The following is a 19555-nucleotide window of genomic DNA, read 5'->3' on the forward strand; positions in this document are numbered from 1 at the left end:
TGTTCGCAAGCGAACAACTAAAAATCACGAGAGAATTGTGGATTCTTTCATAAAAAAAAATAGAAAATTCGGTCGGAAAACAGCATGAACTGGTTACACTGTAAACATTTCAACAAAATAATAATACCTAGAAATATTGGAAGAAATTGTTTGATATTCCTGCATGTAGAGTAATCACTCTTCTTCAAATACTGATTTTTGTTTATAGTATTCAATGAAATATAATAAAATATATAGCATGTTTTAATAGGTAGTATTCATGAAGTTGCAGACACTTTGATTTTCCGATAAAGGACGCTTCGGATAACAGAGACTTTCAGCAAATTGTGCAGTCTGATGACCGAGTTTTATCTTCTACCTGAAATGCATTTATGGATATTATGGCTATTCTTACAAAAAAAATGTGAAGTGCGAATCAATGTGCATAGTCAAGCGCGATGCATTGGGAATCTATACGTAACTAAATTACAAACACACGTGAAATATAACCAATGGCGTTGTTCGTTTTCAAAAATTACAATACTATTCATAAATACTTTTAATATAATAATTGAAATTTTTAAATAAGATTACAATGCTTATTTCTGAAGAAATATATTTCAAGTGACGACCGGAAATACTTTTCTACATAATGAACTTGTTGTTTAGTGGTAACTTGAGATTCAGATAGATGAAAATGCAACGGATCATGTGGATCCACACGATCGTGTTTAAATTTACTTATAGCAGGGCTCTAAATAACAGGAGCGAATGGGTGTTTTAGAGGCAAATACACATTTGTTCTTTATAAAATCATATGTCGTTGGTGCTCATTAGAATCGTATCATCAAGCCGATACTAATGCGTAGCCACAAAATTAAGAAGAGAATTGAAAACTCCCTTTATCTTAAGCTCTGCTTATAATGAGCACTTACTTTTACGCAATGATAACGTCAGCTCGAAGTGCGATTCACCAGAACCTAAATCACTTTATTGGTTGAATTAAAAGAATGTCGCCGTGGTGTAATGGATATGGTGCGCCTAGCGACCGGGAGGTCACGGGTTCGGGTTCGATCCCCACGATGGGAGCGTTCTTTAGAGCTCCTTCAAAGACACAAAGAACAGGTTCTAGGCCCAGGAAACGGACTTCAGAGAGAGTTTATATAAGCGTTAGGCTTGCGATGCAATCGAGCTAAAAGTTTAAGGTTTAAACTATACTAAAAGAATTTCCTGCATCGCTGCTGATATTTATCTCTAAGTAGCAGTTTTAGCAGAGTGATGTTTCATGACATACAATCTAATATATAAGTAAATGGCCTAAGAAACTTTATTATGACATACTTATACATCCTTTATATCAACCGTTTCACTACAAAGAACGTAAGTTAAAATTATTAAAGCTCGTGTACTATACGAAGATCCGGCGGTTGGGTGACTCGAAAACTGGAAAATATATGGTCATATAAACTGTACTCATCAGACATATCGAATTGGTTTTATATTTATCTTTCAAATTTATACAAAATCAAAATCATATTCCAGAGGGATAAGAAAATGTTTCGGTAATTCGTTTTAAATTTACTTCAGAACATACATTTGTATGGCTTGCCTGCTGACTATATCAGTATTCCGCAGCGAATTCTGCATTGCTGTTTCACTAAATAGAGTGTGTTACATCAGGCAAAAAGTTTCGACTAATCGGGAATAGCCATTGCCATTGAGATGATCGGTTAAAGAAGTGTTCATGAAAACTTGGCCTTCGACTCTATGAACATTAGAATTTTCTCAAATACGTTAGTATTCTAAAATGTTCATGTTGTAACATTTATGAATATATTGATCTTTTATTTCGAAAAGTAATCACGTTCTTGGTTTATTTGCAAGTATTTTAATTTTGTTGAAATATGTATTGATCATCCAATTCATGCTGATTATCGATTAAATTATATCGTGTTTTTTTAACATAATCTACCGTTTTGTTCTGAGAATTTCTTTCTTCGCAATACGAAGTGCTATACCATTAATCGTCGAAACAATGTCCCGTGTCTGAAAACCAAATGAACAGAACATAAATGCAAAAAGGTTGAAAAAGTTTCCTCTCACGCGTGGCTTTTGTTGTTTTCTGTTATCGAAGTGCCATTTGTTATCAAAGTATTCGCATACCCGGCGTGGTATTCTCAATTATATCATATAAACCGACCACTAACAATTTATACAACCTTACAAGAAGAAATCTAAGTCACTATCGTAATTATGATGATTATTTTAGTTAATAAGTAATGATAATTACAACATGTACGCCCAGACCAACTTTACTTAAAGTGATATTATGGGCATCTAACAGTTTGTAGGTGTCTATCGCAACCGTTGTTTATTTTTGGTGTTTTCACTTCATATACACTTTTATTTGTTAATGCAGCATCAACATACTAAAACAATATCCCGTAAAGAGAAAAATAATGCATATGAATATCAACCGTACTTTCGTTTGACAATTGATCATGCATGTACGATGTGAACCTAAATTTAGTTTTAGTGCAGATTCGTTCATACAACACAAAGACACAATTTTGTTTTACGGATCATTTTGGCTTACAGGACTGGGTGAGTCACGTAAGAATATCGAATATAAAATGTTTTTTTATAAACAACTGGTAGCAAAATGAGTTGCAGATAATTGGTCAGTAACCACATTTTAACTATTTCTTTTGACCTGTCAATCCTTTTCAGCTCAATTCAACAGTGTAAAATGCCCATAATATCACTTTAAATAATGATGACTGTGGCATGTAATAAACATGTACATCATTTTAATAATATAAAACATTTTGAGAAAGGTAAGACCAGCTAAACATGGAGTGATGTACGTAGCATTGCTATGTCACGCTTTTCCGGCATCGTAATCGAAACTCTTTTATCAATTCTTGTAGAAATTATATTGTATTATTTGTGTTGCCAAAATGAGAGTAGAAGTTAACATCTCCGCTCAGTGACATTAATAATATCAAAGAAGAAGCTTGCGATCCACACAACATAATAAACAAAAAATACAAATGTGGAAGATCAGATAATCGATACGTCGAGGAAGCAACCAAGTAAGTTGACAACTCTTCAGAATACGTAAAAACATCTATTTACACTGTACATTGTACTGCAGAGGGCATCTCAATTGTTGTTGTTAAATCTGTTTGTTATCCTCTCTGGCAATCGTTCGTTACACATCGACTATCTCCGGTATGTGGATAGTATTCCAAAATAAGTAATATTCCGGAGATGTCGAAGTATATTCCGGAGATGTCGACGTATCCCGATTTCCTGCACATGCGCGTATGGTCCATTTTAGGCTATACAATACTAATAATCAAATCAAAACGTTGACAACAACAAAGGGCTGCTGGCAAGAGTATAAATGAAACACACGCAATAATTTTTGTAAATCGTGAACCGATATGGCAAGCGGTTCGACGCATAATCCCAAGAAACTAGGTTTCTCATGAGAAACTAGGTTTATGAAATCCCAAGAAACCAGGTTTCTCATGAGAAACGCGTGTGCGTGGCTAAACGTGGGGCGAATGTAGTTGTTTCGTACGTAATGCTTTCCAGGAATGACGACGGTATCGCTTCTCGGCCTTTTGGCTAAGATCAAAGTGTAGTATCTGTTCTTATCAGCTTAATATCTGATACGTCCCCCATTGGGGGACTTCGATATTAAACTGATTTTTGGACACAGATGAGATGTCAGGGGCTTGCTCCGCTCTCGTCACGGGTTGGCCCGGTATTGCAGTACCTCCGGGATCGGCCCACTTAACCAAAACCAATAATAAACCACTGAACGTTTCAGGCAGCGCCCCGATGCCGAGTGTCTACAGCAAGCCGACCAGCGTTGAGTCAGACAGGAACAGCGGTCTCCTCCGGACACGTGGTAATCCGCTTGCGGACGACAGCCGATGAGACAGACACGCACGAGCACCGCCGATTCGCTCGTGTGACCGACCGACCGTTGCAGCAGGTAGGCACTCAAATCGTGTTCGTTCATAAGAAAATCACGTAACAAAATGTCGAGTATTGTGTGAACGGTTTCTGCAGAAAATGTTTGGCAGTAAAAATGTGACCAAAGCAATACAGAAATACGTGTATAAAGCTAATGCCGATGGCTATTATGTACACTAGTGATGCCTATTATTTATATAACATGTACTATTATTATTCTATACATATTGTAAATAGCATAATACTTACAAATATGTTATACGGTTTTAGAGTTAATCTGATGGCTTCGATCATTATTTTCAATACTAACTTAACAAATGGTTTTATTGTGTGGTTTTGCCTAGATCTAAAAATAGACACACGCGCGCTGCTCTCCGTATATAATGCAACAATTTCGCTTACTTTGTGTCTACGGCCATATCACGTTGAAAACACCGGTTCTCGTCCGATCACCGAAGTTAAGCAACGTCGAGCCCGGTTAGTACTTGGATGGGTGACCGCCTGGGAATACCGGGTGCTGTAGACTTTTGTTTCACTTTTATTTTTCGTTTGTGCTGTATTCCGCACCGAATACGCAGGTATAGAGCGATTATATGATGTTTCTTTTGTTATTTCTAGTTTACTCGTGGAAGCAAGAGTGCATCGCGACAGAAGAAGACACACTCACTAGAAGACGTGCAAAAAGTATAATTTGAATGCTTCGCGCCACGTAACTCTGCTATAGCGCGACAGGACTAAACGCACGCAACAGCCATTCGATGGGCTGAAAGTCGACGTCGGAAAACGTTTCAAACCGGAAGTACGTACGAAACACGCGCAGTTATGTTCTGGGGTGTTTCTGACGCGCGGACGCGAAATCTGAGTGCGAGAAAACGTTCCAAATTACGAACGCGCGCCATTGTGACGAACGACGGGCGCGCACCTTACATTTCGCGTGTGCGTGGCTAAACGTGGGGCGAATGTAGTTGTTTCGTACGTAATGCTTTCCAGGAATGACGACGGTATCGCTTCTCGGCCTTTTGGCTAAGATCAAAGTGTAGTATCTGTTCTTATCAGCTTAATATCTGATACGTCCCCCATTGGGGGACTTCGATATTAAACTGATTTTTGGACACAGATGAGATGTCAGGGGCTTGCTCCGCTCTCGTCACGGGTTGGCCCGGTATTGCAGTACCTCCGGGATCGGCCCACTTAACCAAAACCAATAATAAACCACTGAACGTTTCAGGCAGCGCCCCGATGCCGAGTGTCTACAGCAAGCCGACCAGCGTTGAGTCAGACAGGAACAGCGGTCTCCTCCGGACACGTGGTAATCCGCTTGCGGACGACAGCCGATGAGACAGACACGCACGAGCACCGCCGATTCGCTCGTGTGACCGACCGACCGTTGCAGCAGGTAGGCACTCAAATCGTGTTCGTTCATAAGAAAATCACGTAACAAAATGTCGAGTATTGTGTGAACGGTTTCTGCAGAAAATGTTTGGCAGTAAAAATGTGACCAAAGCAATACAGAAATACGTGTATAAAGCTAATGCCGATGGCTATTATGTACACTAGTGATGCCTATTATTTATATAACATGTACTATTATTATTCTATACATATTGTAAATAGCATAATACTTACAAATATGTTATACGGTTTTAGAGTTAATCTGATGGCTTCGATCATTATTTTCAATACTAACTTAACAAATGGTTTTATTGTGTGGTTTTGCCTAGATCTAAAAATAGACACACGCGCGCTGCTCTCCGTATATAATGCAACAATTTCGCTTACTTTGTGTCTACGGCCATATCACGTTGAAAACACCGGTTCTCGTCCGATCACCGAAGTTAAGCAACGTCGAGCCCGGTTAGTACTTGGATGGGTGACCGCCTGGGAATACCGGGTGCTGTAGACTTTTGTTTCACTTTTATTTTTCGTTTGTGCTGTATTCCGCACCGAATACGCAGGTATAGAGCGATTATATGATGTTTCTTTTGTTATTTCTAGTTTACTCGTGGAAGCAAGAGTGCATCGCGACAGAAGAAGACACACTCACTAGAAGACGTGCAAAAAGTATAATTTGAATGCTTCGCGCCACGTAACTCTGCTATAGCGCGACAGGACTAAACGCACGCAACAGCCATTCGATGGGCTGAAAGTCGACGTCGGAAAACGTTTCAAACCGGAAGTACGTACGAAACACGCGCAGTTATGTTCTGGGGTGTTTCTGACGCGCGGACGCGAAATCTGAGTGCGAGAAAACGTTCCAAATTACGAACGCGCGCCATTGTGACGAACGACGGGCGCGCACCTTACATTTCGCGTGTGCGTGGCTAAACGTGGGGCGAATGTAGTTGTTTCGTACGTAATGCTTTCCAGGAATGACGACGGTATCGCTTCTCGGCCTTTTGGCTAAGATCAAAGTGTAGTATCTGTTCTTATCAGCTTAATATCTGATACGTCCCCCATTGGGGGACTTCGATATTAAACTGATTTTTGGACACAGATGAGATGTCAGGGGCTTGCTCCGCTCTCGTCACGGGTTGGCCCGGTATTGCAGTACCTCCGGGATCGGCCCACTTAACCAAAACCAATAATAAACCACTGAACGTTTCAGGCAGCGCCCCGATGCCGAGTGTCTACAGCAAGCCGACCAGCGTTGAGTCAGACAGGAACAGCGGTCTCCTCCGGACACGTGGTAATCCGCTTGCGGACGACAGCCGATGAGACAGACACGCACGAGCACCGCCGATTCGCTCGTGTGACCGACCGACCGTTGCAGCAGGTAGGCACTCAAATCGTGTTCGTTCATAAGAAAATCACGTAACAAAATGTCGAGTATTGTGTGAACGGTTTCTGCAGAAAATGTTTGGCAGTAAAAATGTGACCAAAGCAATACAGAAATACGTGTATAAAGCTAATGCCGATGGCTATTATGTACACTAGTGATGCCTATTATTTATATAACATGTACTATTATTATTCTATACATATTGTAAATAGCATAATACTTACAAATATGTTATACGGTTTTAGAGTTAATCTGATGGCTTCGATCATTATTTTCAATACTAACTTAACAAATGGTTTTATTGTGTGGTTTTGCCTAGATCTAAAAATAGACACACGCGCGCTGCTCTCCGTATATAATGCAACAATTTCGCTTACTTTGTGTCTACGGCCATATCACGTTGAAAACACCGGTTCTCGTCCGATCACCGAAGTTAAGCAACGTCGAGCCCGGTTAGTACTTGGATGGGTGACCGCCTGGGAATACCGGGTGCTGTAGACTTTTGTTTCACTTTTATTTTTCGTTTGTGCTGTATTCCGCACCGAATACGCAGGTATAGAGCGATTATATGATGTTTCTTTTGTTATTTCTAGTTTACTCGTGGAAGCAAGAGTGCATCGCGACAGAAGAAGACACACTCACTAGAAGACGTGCAAAAAGTATAATTTGAATGCTTCGCGCCACGTAACTCTGCTATAGCGCGACAGGACTAAACGCACGCAACAGCCATTCGATGGGCTGAAAGTCGACGTCGGAAAACGTTTCAAACCGGAAGTACGTACGAAACACGCGCAGTTATGTTCTGGGGTGTTTCTGACGCGCGGACGCGAAATCTGAGTGCGAGAAAACGTTCCAAATTACGAACGCGCGCCATTGTGACGAACGACGGGCGCGCACCTTACATTTCGCGTGTGCGTGGCTAAACGTGGGGCGAATGTAGTTGTTTCGTACGTAATGCTTTCCAGGAATGACGACGGTATCGCTTCTCGGCCTTTTGGCTAAGATCAAAGTGTAGTATCTGTTCTTATCAGCTTAATATCTGATACGTCCCCCATTGGGGGACTTCGATATTAAACTGATTTTTGGACACAGATGAGATGTCAGGGGCTTGCTCCGCTCTCGTCACGGGTTGGCCCGGTATTGCAGTACCTCCGGGATCGGCCCACTTAACCAAAACCAATAATAAACCACTGAACGTTTCAGGCAGCGCCCCGATGCCGAGTGTCTACAGCAAGCCGACCAGCGTTGAGTCAGACAGGAACAGCGGTCTCCTCCGGACACGTGGTAATCCGCTTGCGGACGACAGCCGATGAGACAGACACGCACGAGCACCGCCGATTCGCTCGTGTGACCGACCGACCGTTGCAGCAGGTAGGCACTCAAATCGTGTTCGTTCATAAGAAAATCACGTAACAAAATGTCGAGTATTGTGTGAACGGTTTCTGCAGAAAATGTTTGGCAGTAAAAATGTGACCAAAGCAATACAGAAATACGTGTATAAAGCTAATGCCGATGGCTATTATGTACACTAGTGATGCCTATTATTTATATAACATGTACTATTATTATTCTATACATATTGTAAATAGCATAATACTTACAAATATGTTATACGGTTTTAGAGTTAATCTGATGGCTTCGATCATTATTTTCAATACTAACTTAACAAATGGTTTTATTGTGTGGTTTTGCCTAGATCTAAAAATAGACACACGCGCGCTGCTCTCCGTATATAATGCAACAATTTCGCTTACTTTGTGTCTACGGCCATATCACGTTGAAAACACCGGTTCTCGTCCGATCACCGAAGTTAAGCAACGTCGAGCCCGGTTAGTACTTGGATGGGTGACCGCCTGGGAATACCGGGTGCTGTAGACTTTTGTTTCACTTTTATTTTTCGTTTGTGCTGTATTCCGCACCGAATACGCAGGTATAGAGCGATTATATGATGTTTCTTTTGTTATTTCTAGTTTACTCGTGGAAGCAAGAGTGCATCGCGACAGAAGAAGACACACTCACTAGAAGACGTGCAAAAAGTATAATTTGAATGCTTCGCGCCACGTAACTCTGCTATAGCGCGACAGGACTAAACGCACGCAACAGCCATTCGATGGGCTGAAAGTCGACGTCGGAAAACGTTTCAAACCGGAAGTACGTACGAAACACGCGCAGTTATGTTCTGGGGTGTTTCTGACGCGCGGACGCGAAATCTGAGTGCGAGAAAACGTTCCAAATTACGAACGCGCGCCATTGTGACGAACGACGGGCGCGCACCTTACATTTCGCGTGTGCGTGGCTAAACGTGGGGCGAATGTAGTTGTTTCGTACGTAATGCTTTCCAGGAATGACGACGGTATCGCTTCTCGGCCTTTTGGCTAAGATCAAAGTGTAGTATCTGTTCTTATCAGCTTAATATCTGATACGTCCCCCATTGGGGGACTTCGATATTAAACTGATTTTTGGACACAGATGAGATGTCAGGGGCTTGCTCCGCTCTCGTCACGGGTTGGCCCGGTATTGCAGTACCTCCGGGATCGGCCCACTTAACCAAAACCAATAATAAACCACTGAACGTTTCAGGCAGCGCCCCGATGCCGAGTGTCTACAGCAAGCCGACCAGCGTTGAGTCAGACAGGAACAGCGGTCTCCTCCGGACACGTGGTAATCCGCTTGCGGACGACAGCCGATGAGACAGACACGCACGAGCACCGCCGATTCGCTCGTGTGACCGACCGACCGTTGCAGCAGGTAGGCACTCAAATCGTGTTCGTTCATAAGAAAATCACGTAACAAAATGTCGAGTATTGTGTGAACGGTTTCTGCAGAAAATGTTTGGCAGTAAAAATGTGACCAAAGCAATACAGAAATACGTGTATAAAGCTAATGCCGATGGCTATTATGTACACTAGTGATGCCTATTATTTATATAACATGTACTATTATTATTCTATACATATTGTAAATAGCATAATACTTACAAATATGTTATACGGTTTTAGAGTTAATCTGATGGCTTCGATCATTATTTTCAATACTAACTTAACAAATGGTTTTATTGTGTGGTTTTGCCTAGATCTAAAAATAGACACACGCGCGCTGCTCTCCGTATATAATGCAACAATTTCGCTTACTTTGTGTCTACGGCCATATCACGTTGAAAACACCGGTTCTCGTCCGATCACCGAAGTTAAGCAACGTCGAGCCCGGTTAGTACTTGGATGGGTGACCGCCTGGGAATACCGGGTGCTGTAGACTTTTGTTTCACTTTTATTTTTCGTTTGTGCTGTATTCCGCACCGAATACGCAGGTATAGAGCGATTATATGATGTTTCTTTTGTTATTTCTAGTTTACTCGTGGAAGCAAGAGTGCATCGCGACAGAAGAAGACACACTCACTAGAAGACGTGCAAAAAGTATAATTTGAATGCTTCGCGCCACGTAACTCTGCTATAGCGCGACAGGACTAAACGCACGCAACAGCCATTCGATGGGCTGAAAGTCGACGTCGGAAAACGTTTCAAACCGGAAGTACGTACGAAACACGCGCAGTTATGTTCTGGGGTGTTTCTGACGCGCGGACGCGAAATCTGAGTGCGAGAAAACGTTCCAAATTACGAACGCGCGCCATTGTGACGAACGACGGGCGCGCACCTTACATTTCGCGTGTGCGTGGCTAAACGTGGGGCGAATGTAGTTGTTTCGTACGTAATGCTTTCCAGGAATGACGACGGTATCGCTTCTCGGCCTTTTGGCTAAGATCAAAGTGTAGTATCTGTTCTTATCAGCTTAATATCTGATACGTCCCCCATTGGGGGACTTCGATATTAAACTGATTTTTGGACACAGATGAGATGTCAGGGGCTTGCTCCGCTCTCGTCACGGGTTGGCCCGGTATTGCAGTACCTCCGGGATCGGCCCACTTAACCAAAACCAATAATAAACCACTGAACGTTTCAGGCAGCGCCCCGATGCCGAGTGTCTACAGCAAGCCGACCAGCGTTGAGTCAGACAGGAACAGCGGTCTCCTCCGGACACGTGGTAATCCGCTTGCGGACGACAGCCGATGAGACAGACACGCACGAGCACCGCCGATTCGCTCGTGTGACCGACCGACCGTTGCAGCAGGTAGGCACTCAAATCGTGTTCGTTCATAAGAAAATCACGTAACAAAATGTCGAGTATTGTGTGAACGGTTTCTGCAGAAAATGTTTGGCAGTAAAAATGTGACCAAAGCAATACAGAAATACGTGTATAAAGCTAATGCCGATGGCTATTATGTACACTAGTGATGCCTATTATTTATATAACATGTACTATTATTATTCTATACATATTGTAAATAGCATAATACTTACAAATATGTTATACGGTTTTAGAGTTAATCTGATGGCTTCGATCATTATTTTCAATACTAACTTAACAAATGGTTTTATTGTGTGGTTTTGCCTAGATCTAAAAATAGACACACGCGCGCTGCTCTCCGTATATAATGCAACAATTTCGCTTACTTTGTGTCTACGGCCATATCACGTTGAAAACACCGGTTCTCGTCCGATCACCGAAGTTAAGCAACGTCGAGCCCGGTTAGTACTTGGATGGGTGACCGCCTGGGAATACCGGGTGCTGTAGACTTTTGTTTCACTTTTATTTTTCGTTTGTGCTGTATTCCGCACCGAATACGCAGGTATAGAGCGATTATATGATGTTTCTTTTGTTATTTCTAGTTTACTCGTGGAAGCAAGAGTGCATCGCGACAGAAGAAGACACACTCACTAGAAGACGTGCAAAAAGTATAATTTGAATGCTTCGCGCCACGTAACTCTGCTATAGCGCGACAGGACTAAACGCACGCAACAGCCATTCGATGGGCTGAAAGTCGACGTCGGAAAACGTTTCAAACCGGAAGTACGTACGAAACACGCGCAGTTATGTTCTGGGGTGTTTCTGACGCGCGGACGCGAAATCTGAGTGCGAGAAAACGTTCCAAATTACGAACGCGCGCCATTGTGACGAACGACGGGCGCGCACCTTACATTTCGCGTGTGCGTGGCTAAACGTGGGGCGAATGTAGTTGTTTCGTACGTAATGCTTTCCAGGAATGACGACGGTATCGCTTCTCGGCCTTTTGGCTAAGATCAAAGTGTAGTATCTGTTCTTATCAGCTTAATATCTGATACGTCCCCCATTGGGGGACTTCGATATTAAACTGATTTTTGGACACAGATGAGATGTCAGGGGCTTGCTCCGCTCTCGTCACGGGTTGGCCCGGTATTGCAGTACCTCCGGGATCGGCCCACTTAACCAAAACCAATAATAAACCACTGAACGTTTCAGGCAGCGCCCCGATGCCGAGTGTCTACAGCAAGCCGACCAGCGTTGAGTCAGACAGGAACAGCGGTCTCCTCCGGACACGTGGTAATCCGCTTGCGGACGACAGCCGATGAGACAGACACGCACGAGCACCGCCGATTCGCTCGTGTGACCGACCGACCGTTGCAGCAGGTAGGCACTCAAATCGTGTTCGTTCATAAGAAAATCACGTAACAAAATGTCGAGTATTGTGTGAACGGTTTCTGCAGAAAATGTTTGGCAGTAAAAATGTGACCAAAGCAATACAGAAATACGTGTATAAAGCTAATGCCGATGGCTATTATGTACACTAGTGATGCCTATTATTTATATAACATGTACTATTATTATTCTATACATATTGTAAATAGCATAATACTTACAAATATGTTATACGGTTTTAGAGTTAATCTGATGGCTTCGATCATTATTTTCAATACTAACTTAACAAATGGTTTTATTGTGTGGTTTTGCCTAGATCTAAAAATAGACACACGCGCGCTGCTCTCCGTATATAATGCAACAATTTCGCTTACTTTGTGTCTACGGCCATATCACGTTGAAAACACCGGTTCTCGTCCGATCACCGAAGTTAAGCAACGTCGAGCCCGGTTAGTACTTGGATGGGTGACCGCCTGGGAATACCGGGTGCTGTAGACTTTTGTTTCACTTTTATTTTTCGTTTGTGCTGTATTCCGCACCGAATACGCAGGTATAGAGCGATTATATGATGTTTCTTTTGTTATTTCTAGTTTACTCGTGGAAGCAAGAGTGCATCGCGACAGAAGAAGACACACTCACTAGAAGACGTGCAAAAAGTATAATTTGAATGCTTCGCGCCACGTAACTCTGCTATAGCGCGACAGGACTAAACGCACGCAACAGCCATTCGATGGGCTGAAAGTCGACGTCGGAAAACGTTTCAAACCGGAAGTACGTACGAAACACGCGCAGTTATGTTCTGGGGTGTTTCTGACGCGCGGACGCGAAATCTGAGTGCGAGAAAACGTTCCAAATTACGAACGCGCGCCATTGTGACGAACGACGGGCGCGCACCTTACATTTCGCGTGTGCGTGGCTAAACGTGGGGCGAATGTAGTTGTTTCGTACGTAATGCTTTCCAGGAATGACGACGGTATCGCTTCTCGGCCTTTTGGCTAAGATCAAAGTGTAGTATCTGTTCTTATCAGCTTAATATCTGATACGTCCCCCATTGGGGGACTTCGATATTAAACTGATTTTTGGACACAGATGAGATGTCAGGGGCTTGCTCCGCTCTCGTCACGGGTTGGCCCGGTATTGCAGTACCTCCGGGATCGGCCCACTTAACCAAAACCAATAATAAACCACTGAACGTTTCAGGCAGCGCCCCGATGCCGAGTGTCTACAGCAAGCCGACCAGCGTTGAGTCAGACAGGAACAGCGGTCTCCTCCGGACACGTGGTAATCCGCTTGCGGACGACAGCCGATGAGACAGACACGCACGAGCACCGCCGATTCGCTCGTGTGACCGACCGACCGTTGCAGCAGGTAGGCACTCAAATCGTGTTCGTTCATAAGAAAATCACGTAACAAAATGTCGAGTATTGTGTGAACGGTTTCTGCAGAAAATGTTTGGCAGTAAAAATGTGACCAAAGCAATACAGAAATACGTGTATAAAGCTAATGCCGATGGCTATTATGTACACTAGTGATGCCTATTATTTATATAACATGTACTATTATTATTCTATACATATTGTAAATAGCATAATACTTACAAATATGTTATACGGTTTTAGAGTTAATCTGATGGCTTCGATCATTATTTTCAATACTAACTTAACAAATGGTTTTATTGTGTGGTTTTGCCTAGATCTAAAAATAGACACACGCGCGCTGCTCTCCGTATATAATGCAACAATTTCGCTTACTTTGTGTCTACGGCCATATCACGTTGAAAACACCGGTTCTCGTCCGATCACCGAAGTTAAGCAACGTCGAGCCCGGTTAGTACTTGGATGGGTGACCGCCTGGGAATACCGGGTGCTGTAGACTTTTGTTTCACTTTTATTTTTCGTTTGTGCTGTATTCCGCACCGAATACGCAGGTATAGAGCGATTATATGATGTTTCTTTTGTTATTTCTAGTTTACTCGTGGAAGCAAGAGTGCATCGCGACAGAAGAAGACACACTCACTAGAAGACGTGCAAAAAGTATAATTTGAATGCTTCGCGCCACGTAACTCTGCTATAGCGCGACAGGACTAAACGCACGCAACAGCCATTCGATGGGCTGAAAGTCGACGTCGGAAAACGTTTCAAACCGGAAGTACGTACGAAACACGCGCAGTTATGTTCTGGGGTGTTTCTGACGCGCGGACGCGAAATCTGAGTGCGAGAAAACGTTCCAAATTACGAACGCGCGCCATTGTGACGAACGACGGGCGCGCACCTTACATTTCGCGTGTGCGTGGCTAAACGTGGGGCGAATGTAGTTGTTTCGTACGTAATGCTTTCCAGGAATGACGACGGTATCGCTTCTCGGCCTTTTGGCTAAGATCAAAGTGTAGTATCTGTTCTTATCAGCTTAATATCTGATACGTCCCCCATTGGGGGACTTCGATATTAAACTGATTTTTGGACACAGATGAGATGTCAGGGGCTTGCTCCGCTCTCGTCACGGGTTGGCCCGGTATTGCAGTACCTCCGGGATCGGCCCACTTAACCAAAACCAATAATAAACCACTGAACGTTTCAGGCAGCGCCCCGATGCCGAGTGTCTACAGCAAGCCGACCAGCGTTGAGTCAGACAGGAACAGCGGTCTCCTCCGGACACGTGGTAATCCGCTTGCGGACGACAGCCGATGAGACAGACACGCACGAGCACCGCCGATTCGCTCGTGTGACCGACCGACCGTTGCAGCAGGTAGGCACTCAAATCGTGTTCGTTCATAAGAAAATCACGTAACAAAATGTCGAGTATTGTGTGAACGGTTTCTGCAGAAAATGTTTGGCAGTAAAAATGTGACCAAAGCAATACAGAAATACGTGTATAAAGCTAATGCCGATGGCTATTATGTACACTAGTGATGCCTATTATTTATATAACATGTACTATTATTATTCTATACATATTGTAAATAGCATAATACTTACAAATATGTTATACGGTTTTAGAGTTAATCTGATGGCTTCGATCATTATTTTCAATACTAACTTAACAAATGGTTTTATTGTGTGGTTTTGCCTAGATCTAAAAATAGACACACGCGCGCTGCTCTCCGTATATAATGCAACAATTTCGCTTACTTTGTGTCTACGGCCATATCACGTTGAAAACACCGGTTCTCGTCCGATCACCGAAGTTAAGCAACGTCGAGCCCGGTTAGTACTTGGATGGGTGACCGCCTGGGAATACCGGGTGCTGTAGACTTTTGTTTCACTTTTATTTTTCGTTTGTGCTGTATTCCGCACCGAATACGCAGGTATAGAGCGATTATATGATGTTTCTTTTGTTATTTCTAGTTTACTCGTGGAAGCAAGAGTGCATCGCGACAGAAGAAGACACACTCACTAGAAGACGTGCAAAAAGTATAATTTGAATGCTTCGCGCCACGTAACTCTGCTATAGCGCGACAGGACTAAACGCACGCAACAGCCATTCGATGGGCTGAAAGTCGACGTCGGAAAACGTTTCAAACCGGAAGTACGTACGAAACACGCGCAGTTATGTTCTGGGGTGTTTCTGACGCGCGGACGCGAAATCTGAGTGCGAGAAAACGTTCCAAATTACGAACGCGCGCCATTGTGACGAACGACGGGCGCGCACCTTACATTTCGCGTGTGCGTGGCTAAACGTGGGGCGAATGTAGTTGTTTCGTACGTAATGCTTTCCAGGAATGACGACGGTATCGCTTCTCGGCCTTTTGGCTAAGATCAAAGTGTAGTATCTGTTCTTATCAGCTTAATATCTGATACGTCCCCCATTGGGGGACTTCGATATTAAACTGATTTTTGGACACAGATGAGATGTCAGGGGCTTGCTCCGCTCTCGTCACGGGTTGGCCCGGTATTGCAGTACCTCCGGGATCGGCCCACTTAACCAAAACCAATAATAAACCACTGAACGTTTCAGGCAGCGCCCCGATGCCGAGTGTCTACAGCAAGCCGACCAGCGTTGAGTCAGACAGGAACAGCGGTCTCCTCCGGACACGTGGTAATCCGCTTGCGGACGACAGCCGATGAGACAGACACGCACGAGCACCGCCGATTCGCTCGTGTGACCGACCGACCGTTGCAGCAGGTAGGCACTCAAATCGTGTTCGTTCATAAGAAAATCACGTAACAAAATGTCGAGTATTGTGTGAACGGTTTCTGCAGAAAATGTTTGGCAGTAAAAATGTGACCAAAGCAATACAGAAATACGTGTATAAAGCTAATGCCGATGGCTATTATGTACACTAGTGATGCCTATTATTTATATAACATGTACTATTATTATTCTATACATATTGTAAATAGCATAATACTTACAAATATGTTATACGGTTTTAGAGTTAATCTGATGGCTTCGATCATTATTTTCAATACTAACTTAACAAATGGTTTTATTGTGTGGTTTTGCCTAGATCTAAAAATAGACACACGCGCGCTGCTCTCCGTATATAATGCAACAATTTCGCTTACTTTGTGTCTACGGCCATATCACGTTGAAAACACCGGTTCTCGTCCGATCACCGAAGTTAAGCAACGTCGAGCCCGGTTAGTACTTGGATGGGTGACCGCCTGGGAATACCGGGTGCTGTAGACTTTTGTTTCACTTTTATTTTTCGTTTGTGCTGTATTCCGCACCGAATACGCAGGTATAGAGCGATTATATGATGTTTCTTTTGTTATTTCTAGTTTACTCGTGGAAGCAAGAGTGCATCGCGACAGAAGAAGACACACTCACTAGAAGACGTGCAAAAAGTATAATTTGAATGCTTCGCGCCACGTAACTCTGCTATAGCGCGACAGGACTAAACGCACGCAACAGCCATTCGATGGGCTGAAAGTCGACGTCGGAAAACGTTTCAAACCGGAAGTACGTACGAAACACGCGCAGTTATGTTCTGGGGTGTTTCTGACGCGCGGACGCGAAATCTGAGTGCGAGAAAACGTTCCAAATTACGAACGCGCGCCATTGTGACGAACGACGGGCGCGCACCTTACATTTCGCGTGTGCGTGGCTAAACGTGGGGCGAATGTAGTTGTTTCGTACGTAATGCTTTCCAGGAATGACGACGGTATCGCTTCTCGGCCTTTTGGCTAAGATCAAAGTGTAGTATCTGTTCTTATCAGCTTAATATCTGATACGTCCCCCATTGGGGGACTTCGATATTAAACTGATTTTTGGACACAGATGAGATGTCAGGGGCTTGCTCCGCTCTCGTCACGGGTTGGCCCGGTATTGCAGTACCTCCGGGATCGGCCCCACTTAACCAAAACCAATAATAAACCACTGAACGTTTCAGGCAGCGCCCCGATGCCGAGTGTCTACAGCAAGCCGACCAGCGTTGAGTCAGACAGGAACAGCGGTCTCCTCCGGACACGTGGTAATCCGCTTGCGGACGACAGCCGATGAGACAGACACGCACGAGCACCGCCGATTCGCTCGTGTGACCGACCGACCGTTGCAGCAGGTAGGCACTCAAATCGTGTTCGTTCATAAGAAAATCACGTAACAAAATGTCGAGTATTGTGTGAACGGTTTCTGCAGAAAATGTTGGCAGTAAAAATGTGACCAAAGCAATACAGAAATACGTGTATAAAGCTAATGCCGATGGCTATTATGTACACTAGTGATGCCTATTATTTATATAACATGTACTATTATTATTCTATACATATTGTAAATAGCATAATACTTACAAATATGTTATACGGTTTTAGAGTTAATCTGATGGCTTCGATCATTATTTTCAATACTAACTTAACAAATGGTTTTATTGTGTGGTTTTGCCTAGATCTAAAATAGACACACGCGCGCTTGCTCTCCGTATATAATGCCAACAATTTCGCTTACTTTGTGTCTACGGCCATATCACGTTGAAACACCGGTTCTCGTCCGATCACCGAAGTTAAGCAACGTCGAGCCCGGTTAGTACTTGGATGGGTGACCGCCTGGGAATACCGGGGTGCTGTAGACTTTTGTTTCACTTTTATTTTTCGTTTGTGCTGTATTCCGCACCGAATACGCAGGTATAGAGCGATTATATGATGTTTCTTATTGTTATTTCTAGTTTACTCGTGGAAGCAAGAGTGCATCGCGACAGAAGAAGACACACTCACTAGAAGACGTGCAAAAAGTTATAATTGAATGCTTCGCGCCACGTAACTCTGCTATAGCGCGACAGGACTAACACGCACGCAACAGCCATTCGATGGGCTGAAAGTCGACGTCGGAAAACGTTTCAAACCGGAAGTACGTACGAAACACGCGCAGTTATGTTCTGGGGGTGTTTCTGACGCGCGGACGCGAAATCTGAGTGCGAGAAACGTTCCAAATTACGAACGCGCGCCATTGTGACGAACGACGAGGCGCGCACCTTACATTTCGCGTGTGCGTGGCTAAACGTGGGCGAATGTAGTTGTTTCGTACGTAATGCTTTCCAGGAATGACGACGGTATCGCTTCTCGGCCTTTTGGCTAAGATCAAAGGTGTAGTATCTGTTCTTATCAGCTTAATATCTGATACGTCCCCCATTGGGGACTTCGATATTAAACTGATTTTGGACACAGATGAGATGTCAGGGGCTTGCTCCGCTCTCGTCACGGGTTGGCCCGGTATTGCAGTACCTCCGGGATCGGCCCACTAACCAAACCAATAATAAACCACTGAACGTTTCAGGCAGCGCCCCGATGCCGAGTGTCTACAGCAAGCCGACCAGCGTTGAGTCAGACAGGAACAGCGGTCTCCTCCGGACACGTGGTAATCCGCTTGCGACGACAGCCGATGAGACAGACACGCACGAGCACCGCCGATTCGCTCGTGTGACCGACCGACCGTGTGCAGCAGGGTAGGCACTCAAATCGTGTTCGTTCATAAGAAAAATCACGTAACAAAATGTCGATGTATTGTGTGAACGGTTTCTGCAGAAAATGTTTTGGCAGTAAAAATGTGGACAAAGCAATACAGAAATACGTGTATAAAGCTAATGCCGATGCTATTATGGTACACTAGTGGATGCCTATTATTAGATACATGTACTATATTATTCTATACATATTGTAAATAGCATAATACTTACAAATATGTTATTACGGTTTTAGAGATAATCTGATGGCTTCGATCATTATTTTCAATACTAACTTAACAAATGGTTTATTGTGTGGTTTTGCCTAGATCTAAAAAATACACACGCGCGCTGCTCTCCGTATATAATGCAACAATTTCGCTTACTTTGTGTCTACGGCATATCACGTTGAAAACACCGGT

The 19555-nt window shown here is 43.7% G+C and overlaps 23 non-coding genes across 23 annotated transcripts; all 23 read left to right on the plus strand.

The window, feature by feature from the left end:
• The first annotated feature begins 3595 nt into the window (after positions 1–3595).
• LOC127836717 (U2 spliceosomal RNA) lies at positions 3596–3788 on the plus strand. Its single transcript, XR_008028896.1, has one exon. It is a non-coding gene; the product is annotated as a U2 spliceosomal RNA (small nuclear RNA).
• A 588-nt stretch (positions 3789–4376) lies between these two features.
• Positions 4377–4495, plus strand: LOC127836699 (5S ribosomal RNA). Its single transcript, XR_008028880.1, has one exon. It is a non-coding gene; the product is annotated as a 5S ribosomal RNA (ribosomal RNA).
• Positions 4496–4972: 477 nt separating this feature from the next.
• Positions 4973–5165, plus strand: LOC127836718 (U2 spliceosomal RNA). Its single transcript, XR_008028897.1, has one exon. It is a non-coding gene; the product is annotated as a U2 spliceosomal RNA (small nuclear RNA).
• A 588-nt stretch (positions 5166–5753) lies between these two features.
• On the plus strand, positions 5754–5872 carry LOC127836711 (5S ribosomal RNA). The gene has a single exon (XR_008028891.1). It is a non-coding gene; the product is annotated as a 5S ribosomal RNA (ribosomal RNA).
• Positions 5873–6349: 477 nt separating this feature from the next.
• Positions 6350–6542, plus strand: LOC127836719 (U2 spliceosomal RNA). Its single transcript, XR_008028898.1, has one exon. It is a non-coding gene; the product is annotated as a U2 spliceosomal RNA (small nuclear RNA).
• A 588-nt stretch (positions 6543–7130) lies between these two features.
• Positions 7131–7249, plus strand: LOC127836722 (5S ribosomal RNA). Its single transcript, XR_008028901.1, has one exon. It is a non-coding gene; the product is annotated as a 5S ribosomal RNA (ribosomal RNA).
• Positions 7250–7726: 477 nt separating this feature from the next.
• On the plus strand, positions 7727–7919 carry LOC127836720 (U2 spliceosomal RNA). Its single transcript, XR_008028899.1, has one exon. It is a non-coding gene; the product is annotated as a U2 spliceosomal RNA (small nuclear RNA).
• A 588-nt stretch (positions 7920–8507) lies between these two features.
• Positions 8508–8626, plus strand: LOC127836733 (5S ribosomal RNA). Its single transcript, XR_008028911.1, has one exon. It is a non-coding gene; the product is annotated as a 5S ribosomal RNA (ribosomal RNA).
• A 477-nt stretch (positions 8627–9103) lies between these two features.
• Positions 9104–9296, plus strand: LOC127836721 (U2 spliceosomal RNA). Its single transcript, XR_008028900.1, has one exon. It is a non-coding gene; the product is annotated as a U2 spliceosomal RNA (small nuclear RNA).
• A 588-nt stretch (positions 9297–9884) lies between these two features.
• LOC127836744 (5S ribosomal RNA) lies at positions 9885–10003 on the plus strand. The gene has a single exon (XR_008028921.1). It is a non-coding gene; the product is annotated as a 5S ribosomal RNA (ribosomal RNA).
• A 477-nt stretch (positions 10004–10480) lies between these two features.
• Positions 10481–10673, plus strand: LOC127836723 (U2 spliceosomal RNA). The gene has a single exon (XR_008028902.1). It is a non-coding gene; the product is annotated as a U2 spliceosomal RNA (small nuclear RNA).
• Positions 10674–11261: 588 nt separating this feature from the next.
• Positions 11262–11380, plus strand: LOC127836700 (5S ribosomal RNA). Its single transcript, XR_008028881.1, has one exon. It is a non-coding gene; the product is annotated as a 5S ribosomal RNA (ribosomal RNA).
• Positions 11381–11857: 477 nt separating this feature from the next.
• LOC127836724 (U2 spliceosomal RNA) lies at positions 11858–12050 on the plus strand. The gene has a single exon (XR_008028903.1). It is a non-coding gene; the product is annotated as a U2 spliceosomal RNA (small nuclear RNA).
• A 588-nt stretch (positions 12051–12638) lies between these two features.
• On the plus strand, positions 12639–12757 carry LOC127836701 (5S ribosomal RNA). The gene has a single exon (XR_008028882.1). It is a non-coding gene; the product is annotated as a 5S ribosomal RNA (ribosomal RNA).
• Positions 12758–13234: 477 nt separating this feature from the next.
• LOC127836725 (U2 spliceosomal RNA) lies at positions 13235–13427 on the plus strand. The gene has a single exon (XR_008028904.1). It is a non-coding gene; the product is annotated as a U2 spliceosomal RNA (small nuclear RNA).
• Positions 13428–14015: 588 nt separating this feature from the next.
• On the plus strand, positions 14016–14134 carry LOC127836702 (5S ribosomal RNA). Its single transcript, XR_008028883.1, has one exon. It is a non-coding gene; the product is annotated as a 5S ribosomal RNA (ribosomal RNA).
• Positions 14135–14611: 477 nt separating this feature from the next.
• Positions 14612–14804, plus strand: LOC127836726 (U2 spliceosomal RNA). Its single transcript, XR_008028905.1, has one exon. It is a non-coding gene; the product is annotated as a U2 spliceosomal RNA (small nuclear RNA).
• Positions 14805–15392: 588 nt separating this feature from the next.
• Positions 15393–15511, plus strand: LOC127836704 (5S ribosomal RNA). Its single transcript, XR_008028884.1, has one exon. It is a non-coding gene; the product is annotated as a 5S ribosomal RNA (ribosomal RNA).
• Positions 15512–15988: 477 nt separating this feature from the next.
• Positions 15989–16181, plus strand: LOC127836727 (U2 spliceosomal RNA). The gene has a single exon (XR_008028906.1). It is a non-coding gene; the product is annotated as a U2 spliceosomal RNA (small nuclear RNA).
• Positions 16182–16769: 588 nt separating this feature from the next.
• LOC127836705 (5S ribosomal RNA) lies at positions 16770–16888 on the plus strand. Its single transcript, XR_008028885.1, has one exon. It is a non-coding gene; the product is annotated as a 5S ribosomal RNA (ribosomal RNA).
• Positions 16889–17365: 477 nt separating this feature from the next.
• LOC127836729 (U2 spliceosomal RNA) lies at positions 17366–17558 on the plus strand. Its single transcript, XR_008028908.1, has one exon. It is a non-coding gene; the product is annotated as a U2 spliceosomal RNA (small nuclear RNA).
• Positions 17559–18147: 589 nt separating this feature from the next.
• LOC127836712 (5S ribosomal RNA) lies at positions 18148–18266 on the plus strand. The gene has a single exon (XR_008028892.1). It is a non-coding gene; the product is annotated as a 5S ribosomal RNA (ribosomal RNA).
• A 479-nt stretch (positions 18267–18745) lies between these two features.
• On the plus strand, positions 18746–18937 carry LOC127836731 (U2 spliceosomal RNA). The gene has a single exon (XR_008028910.1). It is a non-coding gene; the product is annotated as a U2 spliceosomal RNA (small nuclear RNA).
• Positions 18938–19555: the final 618 nt, after the last annotated feature.

Source organism: Dreissena polymorpha, chromosome 6 (genome assembly GCF_020536995.1).
Source record: "Dreissena polymorpha isolate Duluth1 chromosome 6, UMN_Dpol_1.0, whole genome shotgun sequence".
NCBI classification, from domain to species: Eukaryota; Metazoa; Mollusca; class Bivalvia; order Myida; family Dreissenidae; genus Dreissena; species Dreissena polymorpha.